The 23,219-nt window shown below is 50.4% G+C and overlaps 1 long non-coding RNA gene across 1 annotated transcript; it reads right to left on the bottom strand.

Annotated features, from left to right (window-relative positions):
* Positions 1 to 11,180: 11,180 nt before the first annotated feature.
* Positions 11,181 to 23,036, bottom strand: LOC127036737 (uncharacterized). The gene is made up of 4 exons (XR_007770213.1): positions 21,961 to 23,036; positions 18,283 to 18,745; positions 14,743 to 14,803; positions 11,181 to 13,992 (listed from the first exon to the last, which is right to left on the bottom strand). It is a non-coding gene; the product is annotated as an uncharacterized LOC127036737 (long non-coding RNA).
* Positions 23,037 to 23,219: the final 183 nt, after the last annotated feature.

Raw genomic sequence — 23,219 nt, 5'->3', positions numbered from 1 at the left:
ATACAGGATTTGTAAAAGTAGCCTCTGCACAGCCAGGCATGCAGCACATAGAGGCTGTCAGAATTAATGGCAGGGAGCACCTTGGGTGGGAAGACACAGGTGCAGAAATTTCTGTGGTTAGGAGAAGTAATGTACAAGAAAATGACATGCTGCCAGGACAGATGGCAGAGCTTTTATTAGTAGGAAGTTACAAAATCCTTGTGCCTTTGGCTAAAGTGCACATAGAAACTGAGAATTTGGAAGCTGTATTATCTGTAGCATAGAATATTAGGGTTGGAAGAGACCTCAGGAGGGCATTTAGTCCAACCCCCTGCTCAAAGAAGGACCAATCTCAACTAAATCATCCCAGCCAGGGCTTTGTCAAGCTGGGCATAAAAACCTCTAAGGATGGTGTGATAAATGAAAGGGGGAGGGAGGTAGATCCCTTTTATGGACACCTAGCCAGCCAGTTAGCTATAAAAACCCTTTTAGTAGCTGTTCTCTACTTGCTGTAAAGAGTTAAAAAGTCTCCTGCATAGGTAAAAGGAAGGGAGTGGACACCTGACCAAAAGAGCCAATGGGAAGGCTAGAACTTTTTAAAATTGTAGAAAAACTTCTCCTTTGTCTGTCTGTGTTGTTCTCCCAGAGAGCAGAGACTGGGCTGGAACTATGCTGTGAGCTTGGGCCAGGTATGAAAACACATCAGATCTTACCTAGAAACTGCTCATTTGAAACCCCAAATATGTAAGGAAATCAGGAAATGCCCAGGAAGATGCGATTAGGTTTATTTCTTTTATTTCTTTGTGGCTTGTAGATTCCTCTGTGCTAACCCCAAATGCTTTTGTTTTGCTTGTAACCTTGAAGCTGGACCTCAAGAAGTTATTTTGATGCTTAATCCTTATAAGTGGTTCTTTTTAAAAACTAGCAATAGTCTGAGTTTTGAGATGTATTTTCTTTCTTTTTGTTTTTAATAAAATTTACCTTTTTAAGAACAGGATTGGGGTTTTGTGTCCTAAGAGGTTTGTGCACATGTTATTTAATTAGCTGGTGTGTTACCAGAATTGCCTGTTACTTTGGGGTATGCTCATTTATTACTCTTCTGGGGAGTGGGGGGTTCTGTAATTCTATCAATGTGCTGCCTGTGTCACTTGTGTTTTCATAGGGGCTCTACTTCTCCCTTGGGTAAGTCCCCTCCCAATGGAGCTACCCTGCAGGACCTAGGTTCTCCAGCGCGGGTTCCTCCAGCCTCAGAATCAGATGAACTCACACACAAACACACATTAACAGAGCAAGTCGGAGTGGACCGGATCCATCAGCACTCTCAAGCTGACCCCTTATATGTCCCTGGACTCAGTGGGCCAGGTCAAGCAGCACTTCCACGCTGCTACCCTTATATGCCATAGGTACCCCCTCGGAATAGAGTAAGCCTGAGCAGGCTGGGTCAAACAGCACTTCCAGGCTGCCACCCTTATATGCCCCTGGACTCAGTAGTCTGGAGTCAAGCAGCACTTCCAAGCTGCCATCCTTGTATGTCACAGGTTCAGCACATCCCTATCCCCACTTACACATTGCTATTGTTCTGGTAGTAACCCACTTGATGAGCAAACCCCACAGTATTTTGAGGCGCTGCGGGGATCTTTAACTTAGGTAAGAGGAGCGTTGCTGCAGAGTAAATGGGGAAGCCAAAACAACAAAAGAGTAAAGTTCAGAGAGAGAGAGAGGGAAACAACCAGCTTAACTATAAAAGTTATTTATTGTATAATAGTCATAACCACAGGAGGAGCCTAAACAGACACAGCAGTTACATTATTACAGATTACAAAGGTCAGATATAGAAAACTAGACCTGATCAAACAAGTCAGGGTTAAAAAGTTATATCTGAGGTAGAGAAGAAAACACAGAGAGAGAGAGCGCGCTGGGGTCTCACCACTCCATGAAGCTTGAACTGGTCGGGGTTCCCAGGTGATGGTGATAGCTCAAGGTCTTGAGTACTGGAGACAGGCAGAGCCCCCAGCACGATCAGTCAGGCGAAGACAAAGTCCCAGTGGAGCTAATGCCGAGTTTGGATCCAGGCACCAGAACCCTTAAATTGAGCTTGGGTAGGGGTTTTGTAGGGAAACAATAATGGCTCAAGGGAGAACACAAGATTTGTTTATGGGTAAACTGATGACTAGGGTGACCAGATGTCCCGAATTTATAGGGACAGTCCCGATTTTTGGGTCTTTTTCTTGTATAGGCTCCTATTACCCCACTCCCTGTCCCGATTTTTCACATTTGCTGGCTGGTCACCCTACTGATGACTCAAGGCTAGACACTAGGAGCTGATCACTCCTAGCTATGGGCAGTGTTCCTTCAAGGGAGCTCACAATGCAAATAGGCAGCTTCGCTATTTTGGATATCAACCAAAGATTCATTACTAGAATTGGTCTGATAATTGCTGAGCTGGGTGTGTGCAGGCCTGGGTTCACTAACATCTGAAGCAGAGATACCCCATGATGCAGTGTGTCTCTGCTTTTCTGGTCCCAGAGTTTAGTGTGGTTCTTGCCTTGCAATGTCTGTTCTTCATTCTGTATGCTAATAGAGATGCCTCCCTGTCCCAACTCTGATGCAGATGAGGCTAGGGGAGTTGCCTTAATCCTGTCACCCTTGTCAGGAGGGGTTAAGGTGTGTCTCCCACAGCCTTTTCATTGCTTTCTGTACATCTTTCTTCTGACCAGTTTTGGTTTAAGCAGAGGCTGCAGGGGGTGTGCGTGTGGGTGGGCGTGGGTGGGTGTCCCCTTCAGACAGGCTGAATACTGCATCCTGGTTCCCATTTTTTTATTTGTTTGTTTGCTTTTTCTTTCTCAGCTCTTCCCGGGAGGGGGAGTGAAAGGGCTTGAGGGTACCCCACAGGAAGAATTCCCAAGCGTGCCTTCCTGCACTCTCAAAGGTGATTTTTGGCACTTGGGTGGTGGCAGCATCTATCCATTCAAGGTCAGAGAAAAGCTGTAACCTTGGGAGTCTAATACCAGCCTGAAGTGGCCAGTATTAATTTTTAGAATCCTTGCGGGCCCCTTTCATAAATAGATAGCTAAGGGTTAATGTCTCTTTCACCTGTAAAGGGTTAACAAACAGTGACCTGCAACACTTGACCAGAGGACCAATCAGGAGACAAAATACTTTCAAATCTCGGTGGAGGGAAGCCTTTGTTTGTGTTTTTTGGGTTTTGCTTTGTTCTCTCTGGGCTCTGAGAGTGACCACATGTACCTACAGGCTCTCTAATCTTCTATTCCAATTTTGTAAGTATAAAGGTAGAAAGGCGGTATAGTCTTTTTATTTGTTTTCCTTTATGTGCAAATGTGTATTTGGCTGGAAGTATTTTAAATTGTATTTCTATTGGAGGAGGCTGTTTCTCCAATTTCTTAAGCTGACAGACCCTGTAACTTTTTACCATCTAAATTGCAGAGATAAACTTTTACCTTTTTCCTTTCTTTTTATTAAAAGCTTTGCTTTAAGACCTGTCTGATTTTTTTCTCCTAGTTAAGGCTCAAAGGAACTGAGTCTGTGTACACCAGGGAATTGGTGGGGAGAAGGGAAAGAGAGCAAGAGGAAGAAAGGAGAAGGGGGAATCCCTTTGTTTAGATTCATGGAGCTTGAATCTGTATATCTCTCCAGGAGTGCAGGGAGGGAACACCTGGAGGGGAGGAGGGGGAAGGGAAATGGTTTATTCCCCTTTGTTGTGAGACTCAAGGAATTTGGGTCTTGGGGTCCCCAGGGAAGGTTTTTTGGTGGGGACCAGAGTGCCCCAAAACACTATATATTTTTGAGTGGTGGCAGCTTAACAAATCTAAGCTGGTAATTAAGCTTAGGGTAATTCATGCTAGTACCCATATTTTGGACGCTAAGTTTCAGAATTGGGAATTATACTATGACAGCCCCACCTTCTGCACTCAGAGTGCCAGAGCGGGGAATCAGCCTTGACAGATGGAGATTCCATCGCCTCCCTAGGTAACCCATTCCAGTGCTTCACCACCATCCTATATAGTTTTCCTAATATCTAACCTAGACCTCCCCTACTGCCACTTGAGATCATTGCTCCTTGTTCTGTCCTCTGCCACCACTGAGAACATCCGAGCTGCATCCTCTTTGTAAACCCCCTTCAGATAGTTGAAGGCTGCTATCAAATCCTCCCTCACTCTTCTCTTGTGCAGACTAAATAAGCCAAGTTCCCTCAGCCTCTCCTCGTAAATCATGTGCCCCAGCCCCCTAATCATTTTTGTTGCCCTCTGCTGGACTCTCTCTAATTTGTCCATATCTCTTCTATAGTGGGGGCCCCAAAACTGGATGGAATACTCAAGATGTGGCCTCACCTGTGCCAAATAGAGGGGAATAATCATTTCCCTCAATCTGCTGGCAATACTCCTACTAGTACAGCCCAATATGCCATTAGCCTTCTTGGCAACAAGGGCACACTGTTGACTCATATCCAGCTTCTCATCCACTGTAATCCCCAGGTCCTTTTCTGCAGAACTGCTGCCTAGCCAGTCAGTCCCCAGCCTGTAGCAGTGCATGGGATTCTTCAATCTTAAGTGCAGGACTCGGCATTTGTCCTTGTTGAACCTCATCAGATTTCTTTTGGCCCAATCCTCCAATTTGTCTAGATCACTCTGGACCCTATCCCTACCCTTCAGCCTATCTCCCTTTCCCCCATCTTAGAGTCATCAGTGAACTTGCTGAGGGTGCAATCCATTCCATCAACCAGATCATTAATGAAGATGTTGAACAAAAGCATCCTCAGGACAGAGCCCTGAGGCACTCTGCTTGATACCAGTCGCCAACTAGACATCAAGCCATTGATCACTACCTGTTGAGCCTGCCCATCAGTTCCCCGAGGGTGTCAAAGTCTGCTTTTCTAAAGTCCAGGGTCCATATTCTGCTGCTCTCCTATCTTCCTTTTGTCAGGATCCTGAACTCCACCATTTCAGGGTCACTGCTGCCTAGGTTGCTACCCACTTCTACTTCCCCTGCCAATTCTTCCCTCGTTGTAAGCAGCAGGTCAAGAGGAGCACAGCCCCTAGTTGGTTCCTCCAGCCCTTGCACCAGGAAGGTGTCCCCAACACTCCAAAAACTTCCTGGATTGTCTGTGCATTGCTGTATTGCTCTCCCAGCAGATGTCAGGGTGATTGAAGTCCCTCATGAGAACCAGGGCCTGTGATTTGGAAACTTTTGTTAGTTGTCTGAAGAAAACTTCATCTAACTCATCCTCCTGGTTAGTGGTGGATAATAACCCTATAGATTTATTACTGGGAAATTATTTCTTATGTGTAGCTCAGGCTGTCTAGGGGTCTGCCTGCAGCAAGGAGGAGTATTATGCTGAAACCCTGGAAGAAAAGGGTAAAGTCCCAGAAACTGCTGAGGGAATGGGAGTAACTCTTGATTCCTCTGCAGCAGTGGAAAACTGAATGCTTCCAGGCATGTGAGAGGTTGAGACCAGCTCCTGCTCTGTAGCTAAAGGTGGCATCTCCTCCAGGCGGGATGGGAGTGTGTTGTCTGTCAGTGAGAAAACTGTCCAGGTTGGTAGCTGCCAGCAGAGTGCAGATAAGAAAGGGACAGACCCTACACTAGGGTGCCTAGGGAGACGTGTCCTAGAGGGGAGCCCAGAGAAGGGTGATGGAATCATAGAGACAACTGAGGAGGTCAGTGAGACACCTGCCCAGGCTGTTAGCTGTGAGCTCAGGGGATAGAGCCAACTCTAGAGAACACAGAGGTGTGTCTCTTAGAGGGGGTCCTAGAGGAGGAATGTGAGAAAGAATTAGTGGGAGTACAGGAAGGTCTCCTTACTGATTACATGGGGAGGGGGTTGCCCAGGACAGAAAGGCTGGTTCAGCATCTGTGTACCCAGGTACCCAATCTGTGGCTCAGGTTTTGAGAGGGAGCTATGTAATTGACCTCCCGGAAGGGACCAGTCACACAACTGACCTCTTGAGGATAGACAGAGGGGTAATGGAGAGTATCCCAACCCAGGTTCCACTTTTTCAGGAAGCTGTTCCTGGTGTACTTGTGAAAACTGTCTCTTTAAGGCAGGATGGAGATCTTACTGAAGAGTTGTTTGTGAAAATCCTAATGACCCATCAGACAAAGAGAAGGAGGGAATTTCATAGGCTGGTAAGATACAAACAGGAGCTGTAAAAGAGCTGCTGAGAAAAGACACCTCTTAGCTCAGAGAGCACAGATCACAACCACCCTCTAGGGAAAGGGGGTGGGGAAAGTCCCAGTGCTGGAAGTGGAAATCATAAGGAACCCCCAAGAAGGGGGTGTAGATTTTTTTTGGATGGCATAGCCCTGGAGATCAAATGCAGCTCCACAGAGGACCAGCCCAACATACAAGGTCCCCTCACATCCTTACTTCACCAAAACCCCAAAGACACACTTAAATTGAAAACCCTTACTGAAGGGGGACACTAGACAAAACACTGAAGGGGAAGACCGACCAATAACCGAACACATGCTGAGGTTCAGGGAGGAGCTGAAAGGCACAATGGGTGTTGAAGAAACCAGACTGTCTAAACAGAAGGCTTGGTATGATAAAGAAACTTGGAAACACCTGCCTGTGATCAAAACTTCGGTGTTATTGTTACATCTCATGATACAAAGTTTGTTGTTAGTGATAAACCTTATGACAAAAAAATTGGTGCTGAGGAGTAACATGCATGATCATTGGGAAAAGCTTTTGGACGTGCTAGGAGTGGTATCACCTATAAGGATACTTACTGCTTCTCAGCTAATGCCTGTAAATAGGCTTGTTACAGCAGGGAAACCATAACAAATCTGGTCTGCTGTGTGGAAGGGGAAACTGAGGCACACCACATCATGGCATTAATGGCTAAATGCCACGATACCTGCACCAGATGTTTTCTGGCAACCCAGAAAAAGAAACTCAGAACTTTGCAAGAACACCTGTGGGTGACACCACAATGTTTGGTAACACTTGGAAGTTGTATAGCCAAAACCTGAAGAGAACCTTAGGCACATACCTCCACATTAGTCAGTGACTTAACCCACCGGCAGTAAAGTAAGTGGGGAAGTATGATGCTCCATGACACGGAGTAACCGGGCGATGCTCTGGAACTACTCCATATGAGCCAGTCAGGACTCTGGGGGAGCCTCCTCTCTCTGAGCAGACTGTCACCAGGTAAGCAGCTTACCCAGCTTTGATCTTCCTGGGTCTGACCTCGGAGCATTCAGCATCCCCTTCCACACCGTGCACTTCCCGCAGTGAGTCCACACAGGCAGGGCTCCTGGAGAAGCCAGAGGGCCCCGCACCCCAACTCTGCAGTCAGCAGTGACTCTTAGCCAGCCAGTAAAACAGAAGGTCGACAGGAACACAGCATAGAACAGAACTCCAGTCACTGACTTTCAGCAAAGTCCATCTTGGCGAGTCCTGGGCCAGATGCTCTGGACTCCTCCTCTTCCAGTCCCCCCATGCAGACTGCCCAGGTTCCAGCGACCCAACCTCAGACACCCCCGTTGCTCCTCTTCCTTGTCGTTGTCTCACTTCCCAGGCAGAGTCACCTGTTTGCATCCCCCTCCTGGGTCTCAGATTATGAAGGGCACTAGCCATAGCATACAGAGGCCTCACCTGCCCCAAGGGTGTCACAGGCAAAGTCACACACCTTATTTCACCAGCGAGGCATTGGTGCAGCACAGAGGGAAACTGAAGCACACACAGTATTAATGTAAAACTCACACAGGCTCACCAGTAAGACTCACATAGGCTCACATACAACATAACAAGGGAAAATCTCCACTTCATCCCATCTCTTCCCCCTTTGAGAGCAAACTGAGTGAGGTCACTTTAGCCAATGACCTAGGAAAGTTCAGCCCCCCCTCTCCGGAACAAAACATCAGCTATAACATTTGCACTCCCCTTCACATGGCCCACCTCCACCTCATATTCCTTGAGGGAGAGACTCCACCTCAGGAGCTTGGCATTGGCCCCTTTCATCTGGTGCAGCCACGGGAGGGTGAGTGGTCAGCGTACATAGTGAAGTGGTGTCCTAATAGATTCGGCTGCAGCCTTTTAAGTGCTCACCCTAGGGCCAGGCATTCCTTCTCTATGGCTGCACAGCCGTGCTCCCAGGTCAGCAGCTTGCTGCTCAGGTACACGATGGGGTGTTTCTCTCCCTTTGCATCAGGGTGCATCGGCACCGTGCCCAGCCCTGTGTCTGAGGCATCGGTGAACACCATAAAGGGCCTGTCAAAGTCTGGGTTTCCCAGGACCGGGCCCTTGACCAGATCATCCTTCAGCACACAGAGAGCCCTCTAGCACTGCCCGGTCCAGACCAGCTCGGCTGGCTTCCCCTTCTTGCATAACTCCATGATGGGAGCTGACACAGAGCTACAGTGGGGCACAAACCGCCAGTAGTGCCCGGCCATCCCAATAATGGCCTGGGCTTGTTTCTTAGTCTGGGGCAGAGGCCAATCTCTGATCGCCTCCACCTTGGCCAGCTCTGCCTTTAGGCAGCCGCTCCCCACCTTGTGGCACAGGTACAACATCTCTTCCATCCCACGTTGTGCTTGCCAGCTTTTACAATAAGCCCTGCATCCTGGAGGCAACCCAGCCCCCTCTTCACCTGGGACACACGTTCCTCCTGGCTCTAGTGAACGACACAAATATCATCAATGTACACAAGGGTAAAATTCTCCGTCGCCTTCAGTAACTGATCCACCTGGTGCTGGCATCTGACTGGTGCCTCCTTGAGGCCGAAAGGTAGGACCAGGGATTTGTACAGCCCCGAAGCAGTGACAAAAGCAGGTTTCAACCTGACATCTGGATGCAAAGGCACCTGCCAGTACCCTTTGGTCAGAACCCTGGTAGTGGGATTCCCCCCAGCTTGTCTAGGATCTCATCAGGCCCAGGCATGGGGCAGGCACCAGACATGGTGATGGCATTGAGCTTCCGATAGGCCACATAGAATCAGATTGACTCATTTTTCCTGGGGACCAGCACCACGGGAGAGGCCCTGGGGCTGGTGGATGGCTGGATCACCCCTAAAGCCAGCATGTCTCTGACTTCTCCCTCCAGGGCCTGGGCTGTGTTCCTAGTTACTCTGAATGGGCAACACCTGATGGGAGGGCTGGCTCCTATCTCTACCCAGTGGACAGCTTGGTTAGTGAGCCCAGATCTCTGCCTGTTGGGCAGGGGTTAGATTGTTAGAGAGGAATCTGGTGGCATCTTAAAGATAACAGATTTATTTGGGCATAAGCTTCCATGGGTAAAAAAACACTTCTTCAGTTGCATGGAGTGAAAATTACAGAGGCAGGCATAGATATACTGATACATAGAGAGAAGGGAGTAACCTCACAAGTAGAGAACCAGTGATGACAGGGCCAATTCAGTCAGGGTGGATGTGGTCCACTCCCAATAACAGATGAGGAGGTGTCAGAACCAAGAGAGGGAAAATTGCTTTTGTAGCCAGCTAGCCATTCCTAGTCCCTGTTCAAGATTAAATTAATGCTGTTAAGTTTGCAAATGAATTGTAGTTCAGCAGATTCTCTCTGAAGTCTGTTTCTGAAGGTTTTTTTGTTTTTTTTAGAAGTGGTTTTTTACCCATGAAAGCTTATGACTAAATCAATCTGTTAGTCTTCAAGGTGCCACCGGCCCTGTTATTTTTGTGGATACAGACTAACACAGCTACTCCTCTGATACTCGTCAGAGGGATGTATTGATTCCAGCAAGGGGCCAGCTCCTGTCTCAGGGAAGAGACCCACCAGGGGATCTTGACCCCTCTCCCACTGGCAACGCACGGCCAGTACCAGCCTCTCCCTGTCACAGTACGGCTCCATCATGTTGACATGGTCCCCTCGGTGGCTGTGAGCCCGGTTGGGCAGTTCCATCACAACGTTCTCCTCATTCAGCCGATTGATGACCTTGAAGGGCCCATCCCAGGCAGCTCGCAGCTTCTTCTTCCTCACTGGGATGACAACCATCACTTGGTCCCTGATGGCACAGGAGCGGGCACGTCCTGAGCGGTTGTACCAGACTTTCTGCCTCCCTTGGGCCCTGGCTAGGTTCTGCCTGGACAGACCCATGAGCTCAGCGAGTTTTCCATTCTCATTCATCCCTCACCAAGTCCAGGGTTCCCTTCACTCTATTCCCACACAGCAACTGCAAAGGAGAGAACCCCATGGATTCCTAGGGCCCTTCCCTGTACATGAACAGGGTAAATACTTATCCCAGTCCTGCAGATGCTGGCCCAGGAAAGTCTTCAGCATCATCTTCAGGGTGCCATTAAATCTCTCCACCAGCCCGTTGGACTGAGGGTGACACGCCGAGGCTCAGGAGTGCCAGACCCCACACGTCTCCCACAAGCACTGGAGCAGGGTTCACATGAAGTTGGACTCCTGGTCTGTAAGGACCCACTTGGGGAACCCCACTCTGCTGAAAATGGTCAGCAGCATGTCTGCTACAGTGTCTGCCTCGATAGAGGACAGAACCACTGCCTTTGGGTAACGGATACCAAAATTTATCCCCACCAGAATGTATTTTTTCCCTTGCCTGGGTCGCCTTGCTGAGGGGCCCCTCTTATGTCCATGGCCACCTTCTGAAAAGGCTCCTTTATGACAGGCCTTCCCCACCCTCTGGCAGGGGTTGCAGGACCTCCTGAACAGGGTCACAGACTCCAGGTCAGTAAAGGTTTTGTAGCATCCTCTGCTTGACGCGCTGGATCCCCTGGTGTCCCAAGAGAGGGACATCATGGGCCAGGTACAGCAGCCTCCAGTGGTACTTCTGGGGGACTATCAGCTGCCTCTTGATCCTCCACGATTCCTCTTCCCCTGGGGGATCCCAATCCTAGTACAGGAAACTTTCCCTGCTGCAGCCTTCCCCATGCTGTAGCCAGCAAGTTTCTCAGCTTCTCTAAGGAGGGATCCTTCTGCAGCTCAGCCTGGAATTCAGCAGCTGGAGAGGGAAGTGAAACCAGTTCCCTCTCACTGCCTGCAGTCACAGCCCTCCAGACTGGAGCACTGGGATTTGGGCTCTCTTGGTGAAGAGCCCCCATCTTGACCTTGGCCATCCTCTGACCAGGCGTCTCTGTCACCAGCAGCACCCTTTTAGCTGCTCCCCCTGCCCTGGGGCCTCTTGCACCTCTGGACAAGGCAGCCCTAGCTGGCAGCCATCCCGCCCTGACTGTGGTTCCCCACACTGAGCTGGGGTCTCCGATCCCCCCAGACTCAGCTTCACCCCTGCTGCCCCAGTGAGGGCAGGCAGCAAGCCTGCTGCTTTGCTCACAGCATCAGAGCCAGCATGAGCCATCTCCCCCGTGTTCAGGGGAGTGGGGAGCATCTCTCTGTCCCACTCAGCTCCAGGGCCCTGGTTACAGACAGGCAGGGCAGCTGAGCTTAGCAACTCCTCCCCCCGTGCCAGCCAGGTTATTTGCATTCACATTGACTGTTTGTCTCAGCCGATTGGTTCCCTGAATTCAAACTTGTATCCTTGGCTGTTACAGGAGCAGGGCCTGGATCCTGTCCCAGAGAGAGAGAGTCATCACAGCTGGTTGTGAGGTTCCCCTCTGGTGTTATCTGGACTGGTGATCTGCTAACACACCCAGGGTAAACACAACTAGCCCAGAGAGCACAAATCACAGCCCTCTGAGGGCACCTTTCCCAGCAGCTTTCCCATAACTGCTTTCTGTGTCTCACTTGCCTGAGGAAAACACCCCCCTCTCTGGCCGTTGGACCATCTGTATTCTGGCAAACTACCACCTGGCAATTTCCTGGTCCGAGCTCCTCTGTTATCACAGGCATTGGAGTTGCATCTTGGTTTAAAGAGACTCAGTTACTTTCCAAAAACTTGTCAGAACTAGCATCCTGAAAAATTGGGACCTGGACTGGGTACCCTCCGCCACTCCTTTCTCTGTCCCTGAGAAGTCAGCGGTGTGATTGCTCCCCTCCAGGAGGTCAGGTACACAGTTTCTTCTCAAAACCTGAGTCACAGGCTGAGTGCCTGGGTGCACAGATGCTGACCCAGCCATCCTCCGAGTGTCCTGGGCATCCTGCCCCAAATGACTAGTGAGGAGACAATCCTGTACCCCCACTATTCCTTCCCCAGTTTCCTCCTCAGGGCCCCCTCCTAAGACACAGTTCTCTGTGCTCCTTAGGAAGGGTTCAGTTGCAAAAATCTGCCAGCTAACACCTGGGACAGTTTCCTTAATCACTGACAACACCTCTCCTGCCCTTGTGCCTGAAGGCATGTTACCTTCTGCTGGAAAGGAGCTAATCTCAGCCCCTTCCCTACGTGGAAGCACCCTGCTTCCCTGTGTTACAGAATCACAGGAATCCTCACCCACCTCAATGGTTTCTGAGATCCCCTGTCCATTCCCTGGGCTCTCCTCTGGGACACACTGCTCTATGCTCCCTAGAGCCCTCTGTCCCGACTCTCTCCTCCTTCACCCTATCCTCTCCACCCATCCTGCTGCCTCATTCTCTCCACCCAACCCTCTGTCATGGAGTCACCGGGCGATGCTCTGGAACTGCTCTGTCTGAAGCTAGTCAGGACTCTGGGGTAGCATGCCTCCTTGGGCACTTGCACTGTTGCCAGGGCAAGAAGCCTACACGGCTTTCCTGTGTCTGACCTCTGAGCATTCAGCACCCACGTTCACTGTGCGTTTCCTGCAACGAGTCCACCTGTGTGGGGCTCCTGGGAAAACCTAAGGGCCCTGCACCCCAATGCTGCGGTCAGCAATGACTCTCAGCTGGCATTGTAAAACAGAAGGTGTATTAGTCGACAGGAATACAGCATAGAACAGAGCTTGTTAGCACAGTTTCAACCAACTCCATCTTGGGGGAACCCTGAGCCAGATGCCGTGGACTTCCCCCTCCTCGAGTCCCCCACAGCAGACTGCCCTGGGCCCCGCTGCTGGCCTTCAACATGTCGGTTGCTTCCCCACTGGGCTTGGTCCTGCTTCCCAGGCAAAGTGTCACCAGGTCACGTCCCCCTCCTGGGTCTCAGGTTACCAAGGGAATAGGCCAACCCCTACATGCAGGCAGCTGGGCAGCCTCACCTGCCCCAAGGGCCTCAGAAAAAGTCACACACCCAATTCCCACCACCTTGGCATTGGTGCAGTACACAGGGAAACTGAGGCACACAAAGTATTAATACAGGGCAGTAAGACTCACATGCAACATAAGGGGAAAAATTCCACTTCATCACATCTCTCCTCCCTCTGAGACCAAACTGAGCATGATCACTTTAGCCAGTGACTTGGGGAAGTTCAGGCCCCCCTCTGCATGACAAGGCATCAGCTATAATGTTGGCACTCCCTTAACACGGACCACCTCCATATTGTAATCCTAAAGGAGCAGACTCCACCTCAGGAGCTTGGCATTGGCCCCTTTCATCAAGTGTAGCCACATCAGGGGTGAGTAAAGCACGTCCCAAATAGATACGGCTGCAGCTTTTTAAGGGCCCACACCATGGCCAGGCATTCCTTCTCTATGGCCCCATTGTTCTGTTCATAGGGGGGCAATTTCTTGCTCAGGTACCCAATGGGGTGTTTCTCCCCCTTCTCGTCAACCTGCGTCAGCACTGCACCCTGCCCCATGTCTGAGGTGTCGGCGAACACCATAAAGGGCCTATCAAAGTCTGGGTTTACCAGCACTGGGCCCCTGACCAGAGCCTCTTTCAGAGCACGGAGAACCCTCTGGCACTGCTCAGTCCAGACTACCTTGTCTGACTTACCCGTCTTCCATAACTCTGTGATGGGAGTGGCAATGGAGCTAATGTCAGGCACAAACCTCCGGTAGCGCCCTGCCACCCCAATAAAGGTTTCTTAGTCTGGGGCAGAGGCCAATGTCTGGTCACCTCCACCTTGTTTGGCTCTGTCTTTAGGCAGCTGCTCCCCACCTTGTGGCCCAGGTACAATACCTCTGCCATCCCCACTTTGCAGTTCCCAGCTTATACAGTCAGTCAATCTTGCATCCTGGAGCTGGTTCAGCAGTTGTTTAACCTGGGACACATGTTCCTCTGAGGTCTGGCTAAAAACACAGATATCGTCAATTAACATCAGGGCAAAATTGTCCATCCTCTTGAGTAATTGATCCACCAGGCGCTGGAAGGTGGCAGGTACCCCCTTGAGGCCCGAAGGCAGGACCAGGAATTCAGAGCCCCAGAGGGGTGATAAAAGCAGATTTCAGCCTGGCATCTGGATCCATCGACACTTGCCAGTAGGCCTTGGTGAGATCCATAGTAGCGAGGTAATGAGCACACGCACACACACAGCTTATCTAGGAACTCGTCAGGTCTAAGCATGGGGTAGGCATCGAACATAATGATTGCATTGAGCTTCCGGTAGTCCACAAGGCCCGTGGGCTGTTGAACTGCTGGATCACCCCTAAAGCCAGCATATCCTTGACCTCTGTCTCCAGGTCCTGGGCAGTTTTCCCCATGACTCTGAATGGAAAACACCTGATGGGAAGGTGGGCTCCTGTCTCCACTCAGTGGACAGCTCAGCTAGTGAGCTCAGGCCTGTTGGAAAACAGCCGCTAATAGGATTGCAACACCTCTCTGATCTCTGCCTGCTGGGCAGGGGTTAACTGGTCAGAGAGAGGAACTGATTCCATTGGGAGGCCAGCGCTTGTCTCAGGGAATAGATCCACCAGGGGATCATCCCCTTCTCCTCCCACTGGCCACACATGACCAGTACCAAATTCTCCCTGTCAAAGTATGGCTTCATCCTGCTGACATGGTACAATCAGTGGCTGTGAGAGTTCCACCACATAGCTCACCTCATTCAGCTGCTTGATGATCTTAAAGGGTCCATCCCAGGCAGCTTGTAGATTGTTTTTTCTCACAGGACTGAGAACCATCACCTGGTCTCCGGTGTCATAGGAGTGAGCATGCACTGTGCGGTCATACCAAATCATCTGCCACCCTTGGGCCCAGGCGAGATTCTCCCTGGCCAAGCCCATGAATTCAGCAAGCTTTTCCTGAAAATTCAGTACATATTCCACCACTGATTTTCCATTGGCGGAGCCCTTCCCATCCCATTCATCTCTCAGCACGGGTCCCCTCACTCTCCTCCCATACAGCAACTCAAAAGGGGAGAACCCTATAGATTCTCAGGACACTTCCCTGTACACGAACAGGAGGTGGGATAAATACTTGTACCAGTCCTGTCAGTGTTAGTTCATAAATGTCTTCAGCATCATCTTCAGGGTCCCAATAAACTTCTCCACCACCCCATTGGAATGAGGGTGATAGGCCAAGGCTCAGGTGTGTCAAACCCCACACTTCTCCCACAAGCACTGGAGCAGGGTTGACATGAAATTGGACCCCTGGTCTAAGAGGATCTCCATGGGGAACCCCCCTCTGCTGAAAACGATCAGCAGCACGTCTGCTACAGTGTCTGCCTCGATAGAGAACAAGGTCACTGCCTCAGGATAGTGAGTAGCGAAATCTACCTCCACCAGAACGTATTTCTTCCCTCACCAGGTCGCCTTGCTCAGGGGACCCACTATGTCCATGGCCACGTTCTGAAAAGGCTCTTCTATGATGGGCAGGGGTCTTAAGGCTGCTTTACCCTTGTCCCAGACCTTCCCCACCCTCTGGCAGGGGTTGCAGGACCTGCGGTACTGCTGGACTGCACCAAAGACTCCAGGCCAGTAAAAGTTCTGTAACAGCCTCTGCCTGGTGCACAGGATTCTCTGGTGTTCCAAGAAAGGGACATTGTGGGCTAGGTACAGCAGCCTGCAGTGGCACATCTCGGGGACCACCAGCTGCCTCCTGATCCCCCACAGTTCCACAGTCCCTGGGGGAGCCCATTGCTGGTACAGAAATCCCTTCTTCCACCGGAATCTTTCCCTGCAGCCTTCCCAAGGGGCTTCGGCAGCTGTGGCCAGCAAGTTCCCTCAGCGTCTCTAAGAAGGGATCTTTTTCTGCAACTTGGCCTGGAATTCAACAGCTGGGGAAGGAATAGGAACCTGCTCCCTCTCACTGGCTGGGACTGGGGTCACAGTTCCACCAAGCCCTGTCCTTGGTGGATACTAAACTGCTCAGGATAGTTAAGACCAAAGCAGACTGAAGAACTTCAAAAATATCTCACAAAACTAAGTGATTGGGCCACAAAATCGCAAATGAAATTTAATGTGGATAAATGTAAAGTAATGCACATTGGAAAAAATAACCCCAACTATACATACAATACGATGGGGGCTAATTTAGCTACAACTAATCAGGAAAAAGATCTTGGAGTCATTGTGGACAGTTCTCTGAAGATGTCCATGCAGTGTGCAGAGGCGGTCAAAAAAGCAAACAGGATGTTAGGAATCATTAAAAAGGGGATAGAGAATAAGAATGAGAATATATTATTGCCCTTATACAAATCCATGGTACGCCCACAACTCGAATACTGTGTACAGATGTGGTCTCCTGACCTCAAAAAAGATATACTGGCACTAGAAAAGGTTCAGAAAAGGGCAACTAAGATGATTAAGGGTTTGGAGAGGATCCCACATGAGGAAAGATTAAAGAGGCTAGGACTCTTCAGCTTGGAAAAGAGGAGACTAAGAGGGGATATGATAGAGGTATATAAAATCATGAGTGATGTGGAGAAAGTGGATAAGGAAAAGTTATTTACTGGTTCCCATAATACAAGAACTAGGGGTCACCAAATTAAATTAATAGGCAGTAGGTTTAAAACAAATAAAAGGAAGTTCTTCTTCACGCAGCACAGTCAACCTGTGGAACTCCTTACCTGAGGAGGTTGTGAAGGCTGGACTATAACAGCGTTTAAAAGAGAACTGGATAAATTCATGGTGGTGAAGTCCATAAATAGCTATTAGCCAGGATGGGTAAGGAATGGTGTCCCTAGCCTCTGTTTGTCAGAGGATGGAGATGGGTGGCAGGAGAGAGATCACTTGATCATTGCCTGTTAGGTCCACTCCCTCTGGGGCACCTGGCATTTGCCACTGTTGGTAGACAGATACTGGGCGAGATGGACCTTTGGTCTGACCCGGTACGACCATTCTTATGGTGGCTCCCTTCCTGCTGCGGTAGGGCCCCACGCCCCCTGCAGGGTACCCTCCCCAGTGTCCTGGCAGAGTGACTCTAGCTGGCTCTGGTTAATGACTAGGGCACTTTGGGGTCCACCTGGCCAATCCTCCAGGTGACTCCCCATCAGCACTTTGAGTGACAATGATGGTGCACCCTCGGCCCCTCATTTCAGATGTACCCTCGCCATAGGTATGTTAATTGGGGCCCACACATGCCCATCAGGGTCAGGTAGGTGTAGGGCCCCAACTGGTCCAGGGCCACCACCTTGGGCCAGGCCAGTGTCACCTCAGCGCCCGAGTCCCAGTACCCCTGGATCTTCTTCCCATACACCTTCAGGAGAATGAAGCACATGCTCCTCAGGAGCTGCCCTGCACCCACCCTGTAGGTCTGAGAGCCTTGAAACTGGAGCATCAAGCCTCCTCGAGGAGCTGGCCTGAGACTCCTCCCTCTAGGGCCATTGCTCAACTGCCAGCCGCACCTGCCTGGGAAGCCTGTCCCTCTTCGGGTTGGGCCCCCACCCACTTAACCCTTCGATGAGGGCTTGGCTCACTCATCTTGTCCCGGAGTTTTTGGCATTGGACCCATCTGTGACCCCTCTGCCTACAGTAATTACACCTCAGGTCCCATTGGTCCCCTAGGGGCAGTCGGTCAGCTCTAGTACTGGCTGTCTCCCTCAGGAAGAGTTTATCCAAGTCCTCCTTGTGGGGGATTCTTGGTGACCCCCCTTCTGCAGCTTCTGGGAACCCATTCTATATCCTGACCTGCCGTCTACACTCATCAGCCAGCCACCCTGCGCTCTGCTGGTCCTTCGGCTTCTTGTCCACCAGCCACAGTCTCAGGTCAGGGGACTGTGCTCATGTAGTCGTTCCAGCCCCATCAGCTCAAATCCATCCTCCCTGGTCAGGGTCCCGGCCCCAAGCCCCACTAGCGGATGCATTCCCCTGTCTGGGTTGCCAGTTCCAGGTAGGTCAACCACTGGGCCTTCTGCAAGCTCTGGAACCTTTTCCTGTACGTCTCAGGGGTCAGCTCAAACTTGAGCTTCAGGGCTTTTTTGAACAGTTCATAGTCCCCTGCTTCCATCGATCTGGCTATGGCCTTGGGGCCCAGTAAGGGGGTGAGATGCCAGAGCCTGTTGCAGGGTCAGTCTGGTTCAGATTGCAGTCCTGCTCAAAGGCAGTGAGGTAGGTGTCTATATCCTCCCCTTCCTTAAACTGGGGCAACAATTTTATATCAGGGTTCCCTGGGGGTTTGGCCAGCCTGGGCCCATCTCCCACTCACCCGGCAAGGGTCCTTCTGCCTCTCAGCTCTGCCATCACCAGTTCATGCTGCTTGTCTCTCATGGTCCTCCAGCTCTTTCAATCTCAGCTCCACCAATGGGGAACTCGGACATGAAGACCCCCTGCTGGTTGGGGAGGTGGGTCCCCATGTTGCCAATTTAGCTACTTTGTCACTCGCTTTAGTGACTTTTGAGTTTCAGTAGCGAGAAAATAAGTGTCAGTGACCAGTGACAAATATAGTGACTTCCACTGCCAATGACAGTGACATTCAGAGAAAGACATCACCAATATGTGTAGCCACAAAACCATTCACAAGCAGCTCAGTCGTGTTAATGAAATCCATTCCATGCTTTTCTTACTACATTCTGCTGCACACCAAGTCAATGTCATTGTGTCTCAACTGAGCACGTCCTCAGAAGGAATCACATTCCAGAGCTTCTTGGGCTGAGATCACTATAATCTGCAAGCAAGGAACAGAAATTTGTGGAGGCTAATTAAATACTTTGCTGAAACCAGGCACACTTTGGAGAAGGCAGCACATTTGACAGGGCTTGGTTTATTTTTTTGAAGAATGGCTACTTTTAAATCTGTTATTGAGTGGCCAGGGAGATTGAAGTGTTCTCTTGCTGGCTTTTGTGTGTTACTATTCCTGATGTCTGATTTATGCCCATTTATTCTTTTCTGTAGAGACTGTCCGGTTTGGCCAATGTACCTGGCAGAGGTGCATTGCTGCCCCCCAACTCTCACAGACCTTGGGAGGCAGGCCAATCCTCACTTACAGACAGCCTCCAAATCTGAAGCAACTACACACCACACCACAGAAACATTAAGAGACAGGAACCAAACCCTGTAACAAGCCCCGTTGCCTTCTCGGTCTGTCCCCACATCTACTTTAGTGACACCAGAGGACCCAACCACACCAGCCATATCATCAGAGGCTTATGCACCTGCACATCTACTAATGTGATATATGCCATCATGTGCCTGCAATGCCCCTCTACCATGTACACTGGCCAAATCGGACAGTCTCTACGTAAAAGGATAAATGGACACAGATCAGACATCAGGAATGGTAACACACAAGCGCCAGTAGGAGATCATTTCAATCGCTCTGGACATTCTATAACAGATTTAAAAGTAGCCATTCTTCAACAAAATACCTTCAACAACAGACTTCAGAGAGAAACTGCTGAGTTACAATTCATTTGCAAACTTAACACCATTAATTTGGGCTTGGATAGGGACTGGGAGTGGCTGGCTCATTACAAAAGCAATTTTCCCTCTCTTGGTATTGACATCTCATTAGTTATTGGGAGTGGGCCGCATCCACCCTAACTAAACTGGCCTTGTCAACACTGGCTCTCCACTTGTGAGGTAACTCCCTTCTCTTCATGTATAATAATGCCTGCGTCTGTAATTTTCACTCCATGCATCTGAAGAAGTGGGTTTTTTACCCACGGAAGCTTATGCCCAAATAAATCTGTTAGTCTTTAAGGTGCCACCAGACTCCTCGTTGTTTTTGTGAATACAGACTAACATGGCTACCCCGCCTCTGATACTGAAAGGCAAAGGATTCCTGCTCTATGAAAACCCTATTTAAGGCAGGGGAGTAAGATAATCAGGGTTCATTCTTCACTGAATCCCTGACCAGAATGACTGCTGGAAACATCTAAGAAACAAGACAAAGGGGAGAGGGGAGAGAAGAGATGAGCCCAGGCTCGAAAAGGTGTCTGGCCTGCAGAAGAAATGCCTAAAACAACATTTAGAGTGAGAAATTACTACTTGCGACCAGTTTCTTTAGTGTATTAGGCTGAGTTTGCATGTTTGTTTCAGGAATCTGCTTTGATCTGTTTGCTATCCCTTATAATCCCTTCAGATCTATCCTTTGTGGATAATACAAGTTTTTGTTTTCTCTAAAATCAGTTTGTGGAATTCGTAATGGAGGGGAGGGGGCAAAAAGCTATGCATGTCTTCCTCTGCACCGAGGGAGGGATAGCTCAGTGGTTTGAGCATTGGCCTGCTAAACCCAGGGTTATGAGTTCAATCCTTGAGGGGGCCACTTAGGAATCGGGGGCAAAAATCAGTACTTGGTCCTGCTAGTGAAGGCAGGGGGCTGGACTCAATGACCTTTTGAGGTCGCTTCCAGTTCTAGGAGATTGGTATATCTCCAATTATTACTTTATTACTAGGGAGGTGGTATTTTTCAGGGGCTTACAATGTACAGTTCCCTGTGCAGTGCAAGACAATACAATTTGGGGATTGCACCCTAGAGGGGATGTGCACTCGAGTGCCGGGCAATCCCCTAGCTGAGTCTTTCCGTGCAGAGCTGATGTCAGTGTTTCTTTCTGCACCTGGGGGTGTCCCTACCTGTGTGTGTTCTGGAGAAGGCTTGAGGGCCTGGCTCAGCAGGACAGCGTAAGGGAGCCCAGGAGGGTGGCACAGGCAGGGTCAGTAGTACTCCAGGATGTCAGGTACCCTGGCGGGGGGCCGAGGGGTGTAGCCTATCACAGCTGTGACTGCAAGAAGAGCCCCTGATGGCAGTATTTGAGAAACACTGTGCTAGGCACTGGTGGGCCTCAACTGGAGGACTGGGTCCAGTTCTATGCACCAGTTCAAGAAAGATGTCAACAAACTGGAGAGAAACCAGAGGAGGGCAACAAAAGTGACAAAAGGTTTAGAAAACCTGAGCAGGGAGGACAGGTTAAAAACTGGGTGTGTTTCGTGTTGAAAAGGGACTGAAAGGGGACCTGAGAACAGTCTTCAAATATGTTCAGGGCTGTTACAAAGAGGACAGAGATCAATTGTTCTCCACGTCCACTGAAGGTAGAAGTAAGGGGCTTAAGCTTCAACAAGGGAGCTTTAGGTCTGATATTACAGAAGATTTTTAACTCTAAGGGTAGATAAGACGTCCATGGGAGGCTGGGGAATCCCCGTCACTGGAGGTTTTTTAAGACCATGTTGGACAAACCCCTGTCAGGGAGGGTCTAGGTGTCGTCACAGTGGAGGGAGACTGGATTTGATCTCTCAGGGCCTGCTCCAGACCAGCATTTCTGGGATTCTAGATTAAGGCCACAGCACTGCACATGATGGGCAGCTATTCCTGAGCACAGGACGGCAGCATGGGAGACCACATGAAGAGGGACAGGGGGGCAGAGGCAGAGGCTGACAGAGGGATGAGGGGTTAAATTTGGTAAGGGGGGCAGGGCAACATGGCCTGACAGGTGAAGGCAGGGAGCTTGTGGGTTGGAGGGTGAGTCAAATAGGCCAAAGCTGGGAATCTGGCAATTATTTCTTGTTAGGAAATGCAGCGAGAGGAAGAGTTTTCTAGAGCACAAGAGCTCTGGGTCCAGCTTCACCAGCGACTCCTTATAGAGCCTTCAGCAAGTCACTCCAGCTCTGTAGCCCGGCCTGCTTTAACTGAGGAGCAACAGTCCTAAACTTCCCGGGGATTAGCAAAGACACCAGTCCCTCCACTTGGGCAATGAAAATGGATCGACAAGCTTCCGAGCCAGGATTCCTGCCGCAGAAAGCAGAGGCCACAGGTCCAGCTGCACCCCAGACTACCTGTCCTGTGGCACTCATGTTCCCTTGGATGGCAAGGGCTTAGCTTCACCACTCTTCAGGGGCAGTAGAGCTTCTGGGCATGGCTGAGAGAAAAGCACCATGAGCACATACCTGCCTGCTGCTGTGGGTGCATCTGAGGACAAGACAGCCCCTCCGAGCCCCGATGCAGATACTCAAGGGCTTCCCCTGCAAGTTAGTTCATTTTCCAGCTCAGTTCACTGCCGCAGATGCGGGGTGAGTTGGTGTTTGACATGCCAACCCCCGAAATGGCATCTCCCTCTTCAAACAACCTCCCTGAGCACGATGTGAATGGCACATTCTCCATGGCTCCGTAGATCAGCCCCACTGGGACACCGGCTCTTCAGAGGGATACTTGCGGGGGCAGAACTGTATTTTCTGAATGTTTCAATTTATGTTCTTTTGGGCACGTGCGCTAGACTCCTGGAGCCTGGCTAGGGGTCCGAGATGCACGGGAAGCAGCAGCTGCTCATTTAATAAGGTCTCATTTAATAACAGCAGAAAACCTGGATGCCAGCACCAAGGCTATGAATTGAATCGACTGCTAAAACAATGCTCTCTCCTCCACACTCCCTTGGCAAAGGCACCTGCCCTCAGCAGCCCACTGAGCACCAAACGCCAACAGTGGGCTTGCAGGAGACACAAGCATGGGCGTGGACGGGAATGAGGCCTGTATGGAGTAAAGCGGAGCAACCTTCCCAGGCAGCGCTCCGAAGAGCCGTCAGAGCACGGAGCTTCAGGCCACAGTGGCAACGCAGGGGCAGGCAGTGCGCCCGTCTCACAAGCAGCAATCCGGTGCTGAAATAACAGAGGCCAGCAGCTGCAAAAAAGCTCCTCAGAAGTCACCCTCCACCCATCACTATTAGGCTTATGCTCAAGCCAGTGTCCCTAAAGCAGGCCAATGCATCTGCCCCGCAGATGGCTGTAATCAACCCCCCTGACAATTAAGGAGAGTGACCAGTGGCAGCGCAGCCCTTAGCCAATTCCCATGGTCCAAATGGAGCAGACACACACGCCAGGACAGGGCACATCACACCTCTTACTCACCCTTGGGCACTCTGAACATGGCTCTGCTCACCGCAGACGAGGTCCTGTCTCCTCAAGCAGGCACATCCACTGACTGAACTGCCTTGGACTCCTGCCAGCCCTGCAGAGCCAACCCAACAAACCAGCAAGCTGGGTTGGCATGGCTTCAGCTGGCACCTCTGCCCTGGCATCACCCTCACCCAGCTAGCAGGGGGCTCCCAGAGGCAGCTCAGCCTGCTCAGACAGAACTGCATGCTGCAAGGTGATTTTCGAAAACAGGGTTCTGGATGCTGAAGTTAAAAATGTCGTTCCTGCCACTGATAACA

The sequence above is a fragment of the Gopherus flavomarginatus genome, chromosome 18, assembly GCF_025201925.1.
Source record: "Gopherus flavomarginatus isolate rGopFla2 chromosome 18, rGopFla2.mat.asm, whole genome shotgun sequence".
Lineage (NCBI taxonomy): Eukaryota > Metazoa > Chordata > Testudines > Testudinidae > Gopherus > Gopherus flavomarginatus.
This window is presented reverse-complemented; position numbering and strand designations above follow the sequence as displayed.